The 15,605-nt window shown below is 47.9% G+C and overlaps 2 long non-coding RNA genes across 2 annotated transcripts; one reads left to right on the forward strand and one right to left on the reverse strand.

Moving 5' to 3' along the window:
- Positions 1 to 464: 464 nt before the first annotated feature.
- On the reverse strand, positions 465 to 15,260 carry LOC112530021. The gene is made up of 3 exons (XR_003071129.2): positions 15,206 to 15,260; positions 1,745 to 2,013; positions 465 to 1,032 (listed from the first exon to the last, which is right to left on the reverse strand). It is a non-coding gene; the product is annotated as an uncharacterized LOC112530021 (long non-coding RNA).
- LOC121107149 lies at positions 1,916 to 12,397 on the forward strand. Its single transcript, XR_005840760.1, has 5 exons — positions 1,916 to 8,177; positions 8,732 to 8,839; positions 9,903 to 9,988; positions 10,599 to 10,707; positions 11,991 to 12,397. It is a non-coding gene; the product is annotated as an uncharacterized LOC121107149 (long non-coding RNA).
- Positions 15,261 to 15,605: the final 345 nt, after the last annotated feature.

Genomic DNA, 15,605 nt, shown 5'->3' on the forward strand with positions numbered 1-15,605 from the left:
ATCACGATGCTGATACAATTTCCTGTCACAGTGTATATTGACATTCACAATCATCACATTGCAAGTGATGATCGGTGCAAGTTCACGTTCTTCTGTGGGCCAGTGCTTGATGATGTTACTTGAGGCATGTAGTCGTGAGGTGCAAGTCCATCCTATGTTTCATTAGTCCCATGTTGACCATCACTGAGTGTCACACATGATCTGGCAGTAACACTGGAACACTTTGATGACGTTTTGTTCCTTCCGATGGTTCTGGAGGCTCAAAGACTCACGGGAAGTAATACAGATGTTTCAAAGATAGCAGGAGGGGAAGGTCTGCCCTCCAGGGGAAGATAAAGGCTGTATTTCTATCCTGGGTCAACACTTCAGCTTGTACTGGGGCATGCCCCAGCTGCCTGTACCATACCATTTGGCCAGATGTCTGCAGCTTCACAACTATGTTAGGCACCAAAGGGGGTGTCCTGATCTGCCATAGGGACATGATGGAGGTCCTTTTAGCAGTGAAGATTGGAGTGTTGACCACAATATCCATAGGCCATGTACCTATTACTGGAGGGACTACTGAGCCTCCCACCTCCAATAATCTCCCCCAGGGTGCAAGTAGCCCACACCATTTAGGTCCTACCTGCACCTTCCAAGGCTATTTTATTCTATGGGTGCCCAGATGTAAATTCTCAGGGGCAGGCAGCAGAAGATTATTTTCATTGCCAATCTGGGGTCTTACCTGATTATCAGTGCCCGTAATTTGGATCCTAAGCAGGGAGGTCCATGTTGTCTGTAGCACTGTCAGGGCACTGGGTCTGCCGTCTCAAGGTCTTTCATTCAAATCCTGCAGGGTTTCATAGTCTCTTTGTCCACCCCTGGGACTTCAGGGCAGCCTGAAGAATACCATTATAATGTTCAATGAGGCTCGCCTCTGTTGGATTATATGGCAGGTGCAATCGCCATTCAATGTTATTTTCTTCTGCCCAGTGCTGTATCATTGCACCAGTAAAATGGGTCCCTTGGTCTCCCTTGATGACTTGAGGTATCCTGTAGGCAGACATCAGTTTGGTAAGCACCTTGACGGTATATGCCTGGTTTGCTTTTGGTACTGGATAGACCTGCAGTAGCCCACTTGCAGTACTGACACAGATCAAGGCATATCTCTCCCCCTCAGACCGAGGGAGCGGCCCAATGTAATCAGCCTGCCATCGCTGGGGAGGATTGTGTCCTCTAGCAAGATGGGCTGTTGTTTCGGGCAACGATCTCAGTCTCATCTTAGTGCAAGTGTCACAGTATTGGCATGCCTGGGCCATGTCAGATAGCTGTACAGGCAGCCCCCATGCTTTAGCAGCTGCCCACATTGTCTTTTGTCCAGCATGGTGTAGCTCCTGATGTAACAAATGGGCAATGTTCTCAGATGGTGAACTCTCAATCCATCAAACTCAGGGAGCACTGCTCACTGAAGGCACAAGGGTGCAAATGAAATTTTATTATGACTTCCTAGAGAGGTTGTCTGGGAAGGAGAACCTGGAGGAGACTGTTTCCAAGGTGAGGGTCTGGGGTTCTCCATGGTGTGGGCAGTCCCACAGGAACAACCCATTCTTGCCCACAGGGACAACCCATTCTTGCCCATGTGTAGGAAGGACCTGGCTAGAATCTTGAGCTGGGCCAGAGCTACAGTCCTGCCAGTTTTTGCCTTGGATTCATCCAGTACTGAGGGCCTCAGCCAAGCAAAGGACATAACCCCATCATCACTCACCTCCATTGCAGATCCTCTGGCTGATGGACATGACTGTATCCCCAGTGGCAGCTGTGGCCTCTTTGACCTTCTCAGGATGTGTGATTATCTTTCCCAAGTGAGTTTGTTTGCATCTGTGGGCTCTGCCTGGTGCAGCTGTTCAGTTCTCATTCAGTAGCATTTGCTACTTGTGACCATGGGTATCCCCTTGTGGGGACACTGCGCATCACTTTCCTTGATATCCCCATAACAACTGTGGCTTGTAGTCATAGTCGTAGTCATAGACACATCTAATGGGAGAGATGAAGGAACTTGGGTGATATTTTATTCTCAGCATGACCTGGATTCCTTTGCTGGGTGACCCCATTCCCAGGACAGTCCTCGGGGCTGAGAGCCGAGAGCCGAGAGCCGAGAGCCTCTGAGCTACAGCCTTGAAGGCTCTCCAGCCTTCTATCAGATCTCTGTTTTTGTTAAGCAGCTGTTAGCTTCCTGTACACGTTGGGTATCCTAATTACACGTGACATAACTATGTCTGGCCATGTCTTTAGGTTTAGTTAACCCATTTAATGCATTTCTAATACTATCTAAATACAAACATTTATTCAGTAAACAAGTGTGAACATTTGCACAGTATTTTCTTGTGAATGATTCTCACAGCGATCCAATTGAATATGATGCATTGTTCAGTGATGTGTGGTAGTTATGCGCTACAGCCTATTCATTTCAGCAGCATTCCTGAATATGCCAAGGGAACAATAGAGCATGAACAGAAGCACTTGCAGCTATCCCTCTGTTCTTTTCAGCTGCCCACCAGACAACTTCTTACAGTTCTGTCTGCTCAGTGATTCATCTTTTTAGTGGTATTTATAAATCAAATATTTGTTCTATGAGTAATATTAAAATGTTAACAAAGAAGGTACTCTGAAAGAAAAATATAATGAAGGCAAACAGCCAACGAGAGGACAGTTGGATTTTTCTCAGGCTATGCCAATCTATAAACTATAAATGCTGTCTGGTTACACTTGAATACTGCTAATCTGCATGTATCTGGGAGCGCTAGCATGACGGCTACGATGTTACATCATGACACCTAACACTAAACGCTCTTTTGGACTTCTAGCATTTCCTACTGGAATCAGCTGACTTAGCATTGTTAGATACACATAACTAGACTTCTTCTCAAGTATGCAAGTATTTGACCGACTGTTTCTAGTAAGCAGATGCTATCTACAAGCAATATATGCAATGGCTGTTTTTGCCTTCCTTGGCAAAAACAGTCATTGAGATATTGGTATTCAGGCAGTAAATTAAATCAGTTAGAGATATGACAAAAGGCAAGCCTGGGCACAGCCACTGTTTCAGATCTGGCATCCTACAATCAGATTTATGTACAAAGATCTTTGCATCGGCCCCACTGGTTTCAGTGGAGTTTCACAGAAGCACTAGAATTCACCCCTATGGACTTCATTTCAGAATCACAGCCTAGATTATCAGCATATACTACAAAGAGAAATGATTATGAACACCCTTTGAGCTACCATACACACTGCCACTAGAGCTGTGATTCTCTTTATTGCTATGTAATTATAGACTGCCCTCTTACTACACTGCATCATTCCATCCTAATCCTGGGAGCCCAACAGTTCATCCATGAAATGGTTCACCCATCAAGTCCATATCTTTCCCATATAAAGAGAAGGATGTTGTGGGGAAACATCCGAGGCCTTAATGAGGTCCAGATAGATGATATCGGTGGCTCTTCCCTCGCCCACTGATGCAGTTACTCCATCAAACAAGGCCACCAGCTTGGTCAGGCAGAACCTTCCTTTGGTTAAGCCACATTGAATGTCATATATCACCTCCCTCTCTTCTATGTGCCCTAGCATAGCTTCCAGGAGGATCTGCTCCATGATCTTCCCCAGCACAGAGATGAGACTGACAGGACAGTATTTCCCTGTGTCATTCTTTTACCCTTCTTAAAAATGGGTAAGACATTACCTTTTTTCCAGTCATCGGGGACTTGACCTGATTGCCATGATTTTTAAAATATCACTGGGAGCAGCTTGGGGACTATGTCAGCCAATTCCCTCAGGACTCCAAGATGCATCTCATCAGGACTTGCAGACTTGTGGATGCACAGGTTCCTCAGGCAGTCGTGAACTTTGCTTTGTATCTTTGCTTACAGTGGGAGAATCATTGCTCCACCAGACCCTATCTTCCAAACCATTTGCTCAAGGACTGTGCGAAGAGAAGTTGCCAGAGAAGACTGAGGCAAAGCATTTGCTGAGTACCTCAGCATTCTCCTTGTCTGTTGCTACCAACCTGCCCAGATTGCTCACTAGGGAGGGTACACCATCCTGAACTTTCCTTTCCAGTTTAACATATTTGTATAAGATTTTCTTATTCTTCTCTGCACCCCTTGCCAAGTCCTGTTTCAGTTGAGCCTTGGCCTTCCTGACCCCATCCCTACACAGCCTAGCAGCATGCTTTACTCCTCTCAGAGTACCTGTCCCTGCTTCCCCTGCCTGTTCATTTTCTGCTTTCTCTCCAGTTTGACCAGCAGGTCACAGTTCAGCCATGTCTCTCTCTTGCCTTCCAAACAAGACCTGTGTCAACTTGTATGCACCGCTGCCTTACATGGGGAAACAAAGCCCCACCTCTCGCTACCTGGAAAATAAGGATGATTGGGGATTTTCAGAGGGAGAAAGCATGCCCAGGTTAACATGTGGTCTTCCAGATCTCAGGGTGTAAGGAACAGAGGGCCCAATATGCCCACCAGACCCAACCCATAGGAAAGTCTGCTGCCGCCCTGAGGCTTGCTTAAGTGATGTTGCTAGAAGACTCACTGCCTGGTACAGCCCTCCAGTTATTATCCATTCTTGGTTTTTCATACAGCAGTGAGGTAGCAAAAAGAAGTCCAAGGGCAATCAAAAGGGACTTCAGAGCCATGGGGTGATTGGTTAAAGGATCAGGAGCACAACTTGTGTTTTCCTCTGCCCTTCCAGTAGCAGGGAACAATACCGATATTCCTTTCCACCTGACACAGTTTATCAACACATGGCTCAAAGGCTGGTGTCACTGGCAGTCCTATGGGTTCCTGAATAATGGGATGGTTCACATACAGCAGGCCTGGTGGCATCGGATGGGATGCACCTTTCTCAGAGGAGGAAATGGATTTTGCATCAGTTAGCTGGACTGAGCCATAGAGCTTTAGATTTGAAGGGGGAAGTGATAAAACCAGGCTCACTAGTAGTAGTCTATGGAATGGCACATCAAAATTTGAGGGACTGCATGTTAGTGAGATCCTTCAGACTGCTCCAGGAGGTGTTGTGTACAGTGAGGCACATTTGAAATGTTTCTATACCAATGCATGCAGCATGAGGAACAAAGAAGCCTTGGCTCAGTCCCAGAGCTATGACATCATTGGCATCAGTGAAACCTGATGGGAAGAGTTCTGTGACTTCAGGCTGCTCAGGAAGTTAGTTTGCAAGGTCCTCAGGGAAACTGCTTTTGAAGGCACTGGAGTTCATCAGTGCTAATCAGGTTTTACATATAACCTCTTGAGAGAACTGGAACAGGCAATTCCAAAATGCTAGAAGACAAGCAAGTGGGACAGAATGTTAACTTGACTGAGCAGGGATCTTCTAGACCTTAGGCAGAAAAAGAGAGTTATGGCAACTGGAGGTGAGATAGGCTGACGTGGGAGGACTACAAAGATGCTCCTGCACAGGGAGAAAATGTCTGCTTTTAAAATACACTAACTGCAAAAGCAGAACCACAGGTAACAGTGGTCCATTAACTAATGGGGAAGGCCACTTCTCCAGTGGGGATGTGGATAAAACAGACATTTAATGCCCTCTTTGTTTCTAACACTGATAATAGGCTCTGGGAACCCTAGAGACCTGAGCTGGAGGACTGTAACTGCAGTAACAATTAACTCCTGATCAACTGTGAACATGTGTGGGATTTGTTGCTCCACCTGGATAAATCTGCAGGGCCAAATGGATTAATCCCAGGGTACTCAAAGAGCTGGCAGTTGTCTTCCCGAGATCTCAATTATTTTTCAGTACTCTGGGGAATCTGGATTGGTTCCAGTTAGCTAGAAGTTGGCAAATGTCCAAGTTTTCAAGTAGGGCAAACGAAGGAAGGCCCTGGTAATTACAATTCTATCAGTCTCACCTTGGTGCCTGGCACAATTATGGAAAAGATTATTCTGGGAGTTACTGAAAAACTCTTGAAAGACAATGCAGTCACTGGCCACAGCCAAAACATGTTCCTGAGGGGAAATCCTGTGTAATGAACTTAATCTCCTTTTATGACAAGGTTACCCACTTAGTTACCAAGGGAAGTCATTTGATGTCATCTTTTAGGATTTCAGAAAAGCTTTAGAGACTCTTTCTGTCAGTATCCTTTTGGACAAAATGTTCAGCATACAGCTAGACAAAAACATACTGCAGTGGGTGAGCAACTGGCCAATGGATCAGGCACTTCTAGTAAATAGGTTACATCAGGCTGGTTGCAAGTCATCAGTGACTTTCCACAGGTCTCCAATTTAGGGTTATTTCTCTTTAATATTTTCATAAGTGACTTGGGTGCAGGCCTTGCAGAGCTACTGACAAATTGGAGGGCTGGGCAATCACCAATCACAGAAAGTTGAATGAAAGCAGTGCCAAATTCTGCATCTGGGACAGAGCAGCCGTGTTCTAGATGGGAAGACATGAGGAGTGCCTGAGATTTCTTGGTTTGTTAAGTCTACAGAAGAAGAGACTGAAGGAGGACTCCCAGTGGCCTACAGCTTGTTCATGGTGGCCTACAGCTTCCTCACGAGGGGAACAGAAAGGCAGGCCCTGATCTCTGCCCTCTGGTAACAGAGAAAGGACCAGAGGGAATGCCATAATGCTGCTTCAGGTTCAGGATGGGTATAAGGTAAAGATTCTTCTCTGAAAGGGCAGTTGGGAACTGGAACAATCTCTCCAGGGCAGTGGTCATGGCCCCAAGCTTCTGGAGTTCAAAAAGCACTCAGAACATGCTCTCACAGATATGATTTGAGATTTGAGTGGTCCTGTATGGAGCTGGGAAAAGAAAGATCTTCGCAAATTAGAGTGCTGAGAAATCACCAACCATATGAAATTTAGCAAGAGAAAGTGATGGATTCCTCACCTCTAACAGGAGAAACCTGAATATATATGCAGATGGGGGGACGAGTGGATGAAGAAGAGCTCTGTGGAAAGGGATCTGGGGGTTCTGGTTCATGACAAGCTGAATGTGAGTCAACAGTATGCCCTGATAATCAGAAAGACTAACTGTATCCTGTTGGGTATCAGGCATAGCACTGCCTAATGGCAATACACATGAAGTCATTTGGTTTGTTCAGCATAGAGAATAAGATATCGAGAGCTAATGTCATTGGGGTCTACAACTTTCTCACAAAAGGAAACAGGGACAAGGCACTGATCACTTTCATCTAGAGACCAGAGATAGGACCTAAGGGAACTGCGTCAAGCTGCATCAGGGGAAATTCAGATTGAATATTAGGAAAAGGTTCTTCACTGAGAGGAGTGATCACTCTTCTGGGAGTTGATATGAGCTGGCAACTATCTTCAGGATTTTCTTGCTGAAGATGACCCATTGTCAGGGCTTCCTTCAGGCTGCCAGGAACAGCGTGTGCAGCTGTAATGGTCATGACCTGTGAGGGTTGAATAGCCTCAAGAGTAGAGGACTTGCAGAGATACCTTGTCAAATCAGAGGTCAATTATCAAACCAGATTATGTCACAGCAGACACCAGGAATGATGGGACAACATCTGCATATCAACACCTGGAGAGATACTATCTATTCTGAGAAGATGCCACCCAAAAAGCACCACCTAGAACTTGAACGGAAGAATCAAGGAGGAAGTGACCCCAAGCTCAGAAAATTAGATTGGCTAAAAAGTACAGTTTGAATTGGAACTATATAAGGGCAGAGTTATGGTAGTTTTTATAACTATGAGATCCAAAGTAACGAGGTTTCTCCTTGGAGACGCTTATTTTGAGCTGTAAATCATAAGAACTACAAATAAATGAGGACAGTCTATCTGAGATACTGGAAGCAGAAGTCAAGGCTTGAACAAGAGAATGTTGGAGGTGACAGCAGCATGATTCCTTCAACACAAGGTGGAGTGTAATTCTTGCAAAGTTTCTGGAGTCCCAGGTAGGACCCTAGGTGATGGCCATGAGACCTTGCAGCCAAGAGCAAGAATTTTCAGCTGGAATCCCAGGGGTGAGTAGTTTGCCTTTACTAGCTCTGCTGACTCACCACTGGTCTTCAAAACTTCATGTACATGATATTTAACTTCACACACTCTGTTCAGGTCTGGAAAGAGGAAAGAATGAATCCAAAAGATGAAAATACTCCCAGGGGTCATCCCATGTCCTAACGGAACTGCTGAAGAAAATGAAGGAGGCAGCATGTGGTGGGTATACTTTAGTCTGCTCACTGTGAGACTTGGGAAGCTGAGGTCTGATGTACATGTGGAAAAGCTGTAGCCTGCGCAGCAGGAAGGGATCACTCAGAGCGATGGCAGCAACTGGCGAGTGCTTTGCTTCTGTTCATACAAAGCCCTCTGTGCAAGCTAAGCAAATTCAAGGCAGGAGGAGCATCCCGAGCAGGGATGGCTGCCTTTGCTAATGCTGGAAACCAGGTGGAGATGCCAATTCTGGAGGTATTTCTGTTGGAGCTTGAATTTCAGCTTGCAGATGCCTGGCTGTGATGGGTGGAACGTGGTGATTGGTGACGCTTACAGCACAGTGTGTGAGGGCCTTGCATAGGAGATGATTCCTCAGGAGACGTGAGAGAGCCAGCACCCTCCAACTTCCAGGAGGGCAGAGTACCCTTGGGCAACGGAGGGGGTCACAGGGCTGGGAGCAGTAGACTTTGCCTGTGCATGCATTGGTCAGGATTGGAGCAGCTTGATTCCTAATGAGAACATAACACATCCAATCCTACTGTCCTACTTTCTATCTAAAGGAACTGACCAACAGACTGTGCAGAAGGAGGCAATGACAGAAGGCAGCAATCCCACCCTGCCAATCTCTGACAAAGAAACACAGGCAGCACAAACAACCGGCATGCCAGGTAAATTCTGTTTCGTGGTGTCATGGAGTTATCTGAGCCCATGACAAGGGGGGCACAGCCCCAGGAAAAAAAAAAAAAAAAAAAAAGAGAGAGACAAAAAGGCGAAGAAAAAAAAAAGGAAGGGCTACCAGCAATTCCTCGTGCGATCCGGCCTGCCCACAGCCTCACAGCAGGGCACCCCACTGGCCACATGCTCCAGGAGTGGGGGGAAAATGGCAGAGAGCGGGTAAATGGGTTTAACAAAAGGAACACAATGGCAACGATCTGATGAGGAACGGTAACTTACTCAATCCAACAAAATCAAGCCAAATGAGAGAGATAAGAGTACCCAAAGTGTGAAGAAAGCATGTGCCCTTCTCCGCAGAGAACGGAGCGGGCCCCAAGGGTAGGAGAGATGCCCAGGGTCCTGTCTGGAGCTCCACCTCACTTCCTCTTCGCACCAAGTCCTCCGGGGATGCTGCCCCTCCCCTCCTATCAGAATACTCCAAATGCCCATAAGAGGCAGTAAATGGAACCAGAACATTAACTCTTTAACTTCCACTGGTTCACATGATGTTCTGATGTGGAATACTGACAACAAAAAATCACCAAACTACAACACTTGGTCATCCAGTGTCACCAACCAGAATCACTGTGTGCCACTAGGCTCTACCTGCCTCCTCTTGCACATCAGGTCAGCAGTCAAACCTAAGTGTGTGAGCACAGAGCACACGTTGTAAAATAAAGGGGAGAACATTGCCTTTGTCCTGAAGGACATCAGAGTGCTTCTCGTCAAAGGAATGCAAGTTCAAATGAAATTCTACTATTATTTCCTGGAGAGGATAACTGGGAAAGAAAACCTAAAAAAAGTTGTTTTCAAGGTGAGCTGTAGGTTTCTCCATGGCCTGGGCAGTCCCATGACCCTTGCGCTGCCTGCACATGGCTCACCAGGACCTGGCCAGCTGCTCAGGCCGTGCAAGTGCTGTGGTGCTGTTAGCTCTCCCTGCCTTGGGCTCCTCCAGCACACTCCAGTGCCTCAGCCGTGACAAGGATGAACCACATCCTCCCTGTTCCACCCCTGCAGATCCCCTGGCTGCTGGACATGGTGGTGTCCCAGGTTGCAGCTGTAGCCTCCCTGACTTCCTCAGGCCGAATCATCATCTTTCCCAGGTGAGTATGTTTGTGGCTGCAGCTGCTGCTTTCCCACTTGTGTATGGCATTGCCCCACCCCCCCATACTCCTTCTCTCTTATGCCATTTTATACTATTTCTTACTTTCAGGTGGAACTTGAGTCTCCCAAGACAAATATGCCTTTGTCCTGCAAAGATTACTTGAAAACGTGTTTTTGACAGAAAGCTGGAAAGCCTCGGCTCAGGGTGGGCCAAGAAAACAAGATAGCTTATCTGTTCCAATAGTATCATCAAGTCCCCATCCCTGCAGGGTGGTCACGGCATTGTGCCACGGGACTCCACCCTCCCCCACACTCCGTGTTTTCTTAGAGTCAGCGTACCAGGCTCCTCTGGTGCTCGCTAACACCTAAGGTCGCAGGTCACATTGCTTAGGGAACTTAGGGAAGGCCTGACCTTCTCTCAGGAGGTGGACGTTTCAGCAAGTCACCTACAGGAAATATTCCATGTGTCCCTGGACTGTGCACATTTCTGTGAGGTAGATCTGATGGGAGAGATGAAGGAATTTAGATGACATTTTCATCCCATCATGGCCTTAGTGACTTCGTTTCCCAGGACAGTCAGTCTCCTCTGACAAGATCTTTCCTTCCCAGTTCCAGAGGAATTTCCTGAATTGCCACCCCTCCCCAGCTGGATCCATGTTACCTTTCTCGTGGATACAATACAGTCTGAGAAGAGAACAAGCAATGACGAGAAGGCCAGGTGAGACTGCAGGCTCAGGGTTGGGATCTGGACAGGGTGTTTTCCTGACCCAGCAGGAGCACATTTCCTAACCCCAGGCAGTCACTGTTCAGGGCCCCCCAGCAGTGCTGAATGCAGCACATGGAGGGGTGGGATGGGGCTGCCAGGAGCCCTCAGTTCACAGGGCTGGCCCCTCTCCAGCCCTCAGGAGAGCACCAGTGCAAACCAAGAGCTGTGCGTGGGGAAGACTGAGTTGCAGTCAAGGTTCGGGGTTGCAGGATACGGCCCCAAAGCCATCACCCACTCAGGCAGACCCCTCTCCCACTTTGTCCTTTCAGTCAGCTGCCAGCGGTCCCGGGGGCGTCTTCTGCCAAAAAAGCAGTCTCAGAAAAAAAAAGAAGGGAAAGTGCTCTACCAAAACCATAGCAATAGGGATGGGTCCAGCATAAGCAGCACAGCCTCCAAGTGGCAAAGAAGAACACGGTGTGGTGAAAGCCTCCACTAGAGGAGGAGTGCCAGAAAAGGCACAAGCAAAGCGCAGAAACCACTGTGGAGCTCCAGCCCTGCAACCAACACCAATGGCAGCCTTATGGTCTCCTAGCTCTGAGACCAGCCGGCCTGAGGAGCGCACCTACAGTGCCTCCACTTCAGTGCCACTGATGCACAAGGGGACCAGATCTATGCAGTCTACCACCAAAGACCAAAGTGGGGCTGCCCAGGCAGGGGATGTCCTGTCCATGCTGACCAGGGCATGGAGTGCCCAGGAGAAGCAGAGCTCCACCTGAGGCTGCCAAACAGGTGCGTGATTTATATCTGTGCCATTCCTGGGTGCCATCTCCTTGAAGAAAAGCAGAGGAAGAGGGACAATGGGGACTCTTATAAGACTCTTTGGCTCTGACAGATGGGGTGACCACATTCCTTGGAGCTCTGGGTCCTCGAGTTCCTCATTTTCCAATGTCGTGCTCTCTTCTGATGTCACACAGAGCACACCAAGGCCCATGATGTGGCTGCATTTGAAAGGCGTAGCTAAGTGTGAGGCTGGGCCTGGGCCAGAGAGGAGGCTGTTTCTTTCCAACTAGCTCCTCCTTTAGATCCCTGGTGGGAAGACAAGGGCTTTTGGGGAGGCACTGGTATAACTTAGGAGCAAAACCTTGCAGCTGGGCAACTTGTAGGGAAGGGATAAAGAGAGGCGGAGAAATGGCTGCTTCCCCTCAGTGTTGTGACCCGAAGCCACCCCTGGGGAATGCACATGGGACAAGAGCTCCTGCACTATTTTTTGAGAAGAGTTTCTCTTCTTTTTTCAGAAATCCATCGGTTGTTGGACCACATGGAAAGACATGGAGGAAAATCACAGAATCACAGCATATCAAGGATTGGAAGGGACCTCTAAAGACCATCCAGTCCAACCCCCCTGCTGGAGCAGGAACACCTAGATCTGGTCACACAGGAACGCGTCCAGGTGGATTTTGAATGCCTCCAGAGAAGGGGACCCCAGAACCTCTCTGGGCAGCCTGTTCCAGTGCTCTGTCACCATCACTGTAAAGAAGTTTTTTCTCATATTTATGTGGAACCTCCTGTGTTCCAGCTTGCATCCATTTCTCCTTGTCCTATCATTGGATGTCACTGAAAAGAGCCGGGCTCCTCAATACAACAAAGGTCTTGCAGAAAATGGTCCTTTGCTCTGTTTTGGTAATTGGTGCACTGAAAAAGATCCGTCAGCCTCACAGGGATGTTCTTTCTCACTGAAATGCATTACCCATGTGAAACAATTGCAATTTTTCATTTAATAGAAGTATTTGCATTCTCTTCCAAACTATATATTGAGTAAAAACTAGTCCCATGTCAAAACAGATTGTTAAGGTATCATGTTGCAATTGAAAAACTAAACCCTGGCTTCAGAAGCAAAAGAGAAGCCAAAGTCTGCTCCCTGACTCCCTGAAATGTTGCTTCTCTCTTCCACCCTGGTCAGGCACTCAGTCAGCTATCTCTAAGAGGGCACGGGTGTACTCCTCCCAGCCAGGTCATACCCAGCGGTGAACATGGCACCAGGAGGGGTGGGATAGGGCTGCTAGCTGCCCCCACTTCACAGGGCTGTGCCCTCTCCAGCCCTCACGAGAGCCCCAGCTCAGCTGGAGAGCTGTGTGTGGGAAAGGCTGTGTCACAGCCAAGGGTCCTGGCTCAGAGCTGCAACACGTGCCTCTTCTGAGCACTGCTGTTGTGAGCATTGTTCCAAGAACAACGTGGGGTTACCGGGATCATTTCAGAAGCAAGAAGAAGGCCAGAGGCCTGGACACATGACATATGGAGGAGCTGCCCTGAGCAGCTGAGCACTAAACATCTAGCACTGAACATTCACTCATCAAGAGCAGCTGCTTCAGAACCAGGCCGACCAGAAGCGGAGCAAGCGATCTCAAGGTTTGAGGGAGTTTCGGGCTTCCTTTGCCACGGAAGCACTGAGACAGTGGAGCAACTCTCCAGCAATGGGCAGCTCTCACGAGAGAGGCTGACATGGTATGGGCATTGCCAGGGCGGTGGAGGTCACGACTGCACCCCTAAAAGAAGGCTGAAGGAGGGCAGCAACTAGTGTAAGGTGGGAAAACAGTGCGGGTGTCACCTGTACACCCACTGTCTGCTGTAACAGCTTGAGCAGCAGCTCACACAACAGGGCACCAAGGTTTGGCCGGCTTCAGACACAAGAGGCACTCATTCCAAGTGACCCTTAAAGCAGAATGGTGAGCACTCAACAGTGTGCTCACACTGGAACCCACAAGGAAAGGTGCTATGCTGGATCTTGTCCTCACCAACCAGGAGAGGCTGGTGAGTAATGTGAAGCACAAGGGTAGCTTTGGCTGTAGTGACCATGAAATGGTGGAGTTCAAAATCCTCAGGGTGTCAAAGAGGGTGTGCAACAAACTTGCTACTCTGGACTCCAGCAGAGCAGACTTTGAACTCTTCAGAAAACAGCTTGGCAGGGTGACATGGGAGAACAAATACCGTGGAGGGAAGAGGGGCCTAAAAAAGCTGGTCAGTGTTCAAGGACCATCTCCTCCGTGCCCAGAAGCACTGCATCTCGAGAGAAAGGAAGGCAGACAAGGATGCCAGGAGGATGGATCAACAAGGAGCTCCTGGAAGCACAAAAAGAAAGTGTGTAGGGAGTGGAAGCAGGAACACGTTACCCGAGAGGACTACAAAGGAGCTGTCCAAGCAGCCAGGGATCAGGTTAGTAAACTAAATTCCAGACAGAATTAAATCTAGCAAGGGACATAAAGGGGAACAAGAAGAAATTCTGAAGGTATATCAGTGATAAAAAGAAGGTCACGTACATGTACAAGCTCACAGAGCTCACTGACAGGAATTGGCTGGATGGCAGAAGCCAGGGTTGCAGTCAATGGCTCCATGTCCAGGTGGAGGCAAGGGACAAGTGGTGTCCCCTCAGGGCTGCATTTGAGACCAGTGCTCTTTTATTATCTCTACTGATGACATAGACAGTGGAGCAGAGTGCAAGTTTGCAGACAGCACCAGGCTGAGTGGTGTAGTTGATAGTTAGGAAGGAAGGGGTGCCATCATCCCAAGGGACCTGGGGGCTGGAGAAGCAGTCCCACGTGAACCTAATGAGGTGCAACAAAGCCAAGTGCCAGGCGCTGCACCTAGGTCAGGGCAATCCCAGATATGAATGCAGACTGGGCAACCTCCATGGAGACAGCCCTGTGGAGAAGGCTTTTAAATTCTCAAAGAGGGGAGATTTAGATAGGATGTCAGGAGGAAATTCTTGACCCTCAGAGGGCAGACCCTGCAATGTGCTGCCCAAGGAATCCATGGATGCCCCATTCCTGGAGGTGTTAGAGATCAGGTTGGATGGGGCCCAGAGCATCCTGATAGAAAGGGTGGCAGCCCTGCCCATGGCAGGGAGTTGAACTGGGATGGTCTTTAAGGTCCCTTCAGACCTAAGCCATTCTAAAACACTATGAGGTGTTTCTCTGACAGGGCCTGTTTTTAAAAGAGTGAGAGTCAGCTCAGTTTTGACATGGAGCTGTAAAGTAAGGGGAAGAAGCTGCAGAAATGAGCTATATACTCCAAACAGTGTCAAGGATATCTATCAGTTGGTGCACCAGCATTTTCAGGCTCCCTGAAAATACAAGATGAGAAAGAAAATCTACACATGCTGATACATAAAGCTCTGCCTTGTTGGAGGGTGAAGCAACACAATTCTTCTTCAATAGCCTGCAGTCAGCTGTGCATTCAAACCTTTTATTCAGACTCTCTAGCAATATAAAACTGTCATCGGTTTAAGGGCTGGTCCAGCCCGGTTCTGCGACTAGTGGGGCAGAGGGATTTCACAAATCCGCACCTCCAGGAAGGGAAACAGGGGACCCCAAAATAATTAAAAACAGCGGCAACGATCTGAGGAGAAACTAACTAATTTACTAAATATAGTATCGGAATGTAAGATAACACACTATAATACAATATAAATCAACAATAATTGAGAGAAAGATTGTCCGAGAGCCAAAGGCCTTACGCTAGTACTGAAGCCTTGCGTGCAGTCGGGAGCAGCAGTAGCGAGCCGATCCGACAGGGAACACGGCGAGACGAGAAGAGGGACCAGTCAGATGACCTGCGCCCTTATATCCGTTCCCTTGAGCAGGAATGATAACAGTACTCGAAAAGGCTCTTGGGGAACGTAGTTCTTCTTCTCTTCCAGACAGGTACCCGGAACTAAAGCATTTGCTCTTTAACTCCCAGTACACTGCATGATGTTGTGATGTGGAATACTGATAACCAAAAATCATAAAACCATGACAAAAACACAATTTCTCCTCCTGGTTCTAAGATATACAGTAAATACTTGGCAAGCCTTCTCACTTGCACAAGACACTATTAGGCCTCATGAAGACTAGTGTCACAGAACACCATTTTAC

Source organism: Gallus gallus, chromosome 18 (genome assembly GCF_016699485.2).
Source record: "Gallus gallus isolate bGalGal1 chromosome 18, bGalGal1.mat.broiler.GRCg7b, whole genome shotgun sequence".
Taxonomy (NCBI): Eukaryota; Metazoa; Chordata; class Aves; order Galliformes; family Phasianidae; genus Gallus; species Gallus gallus.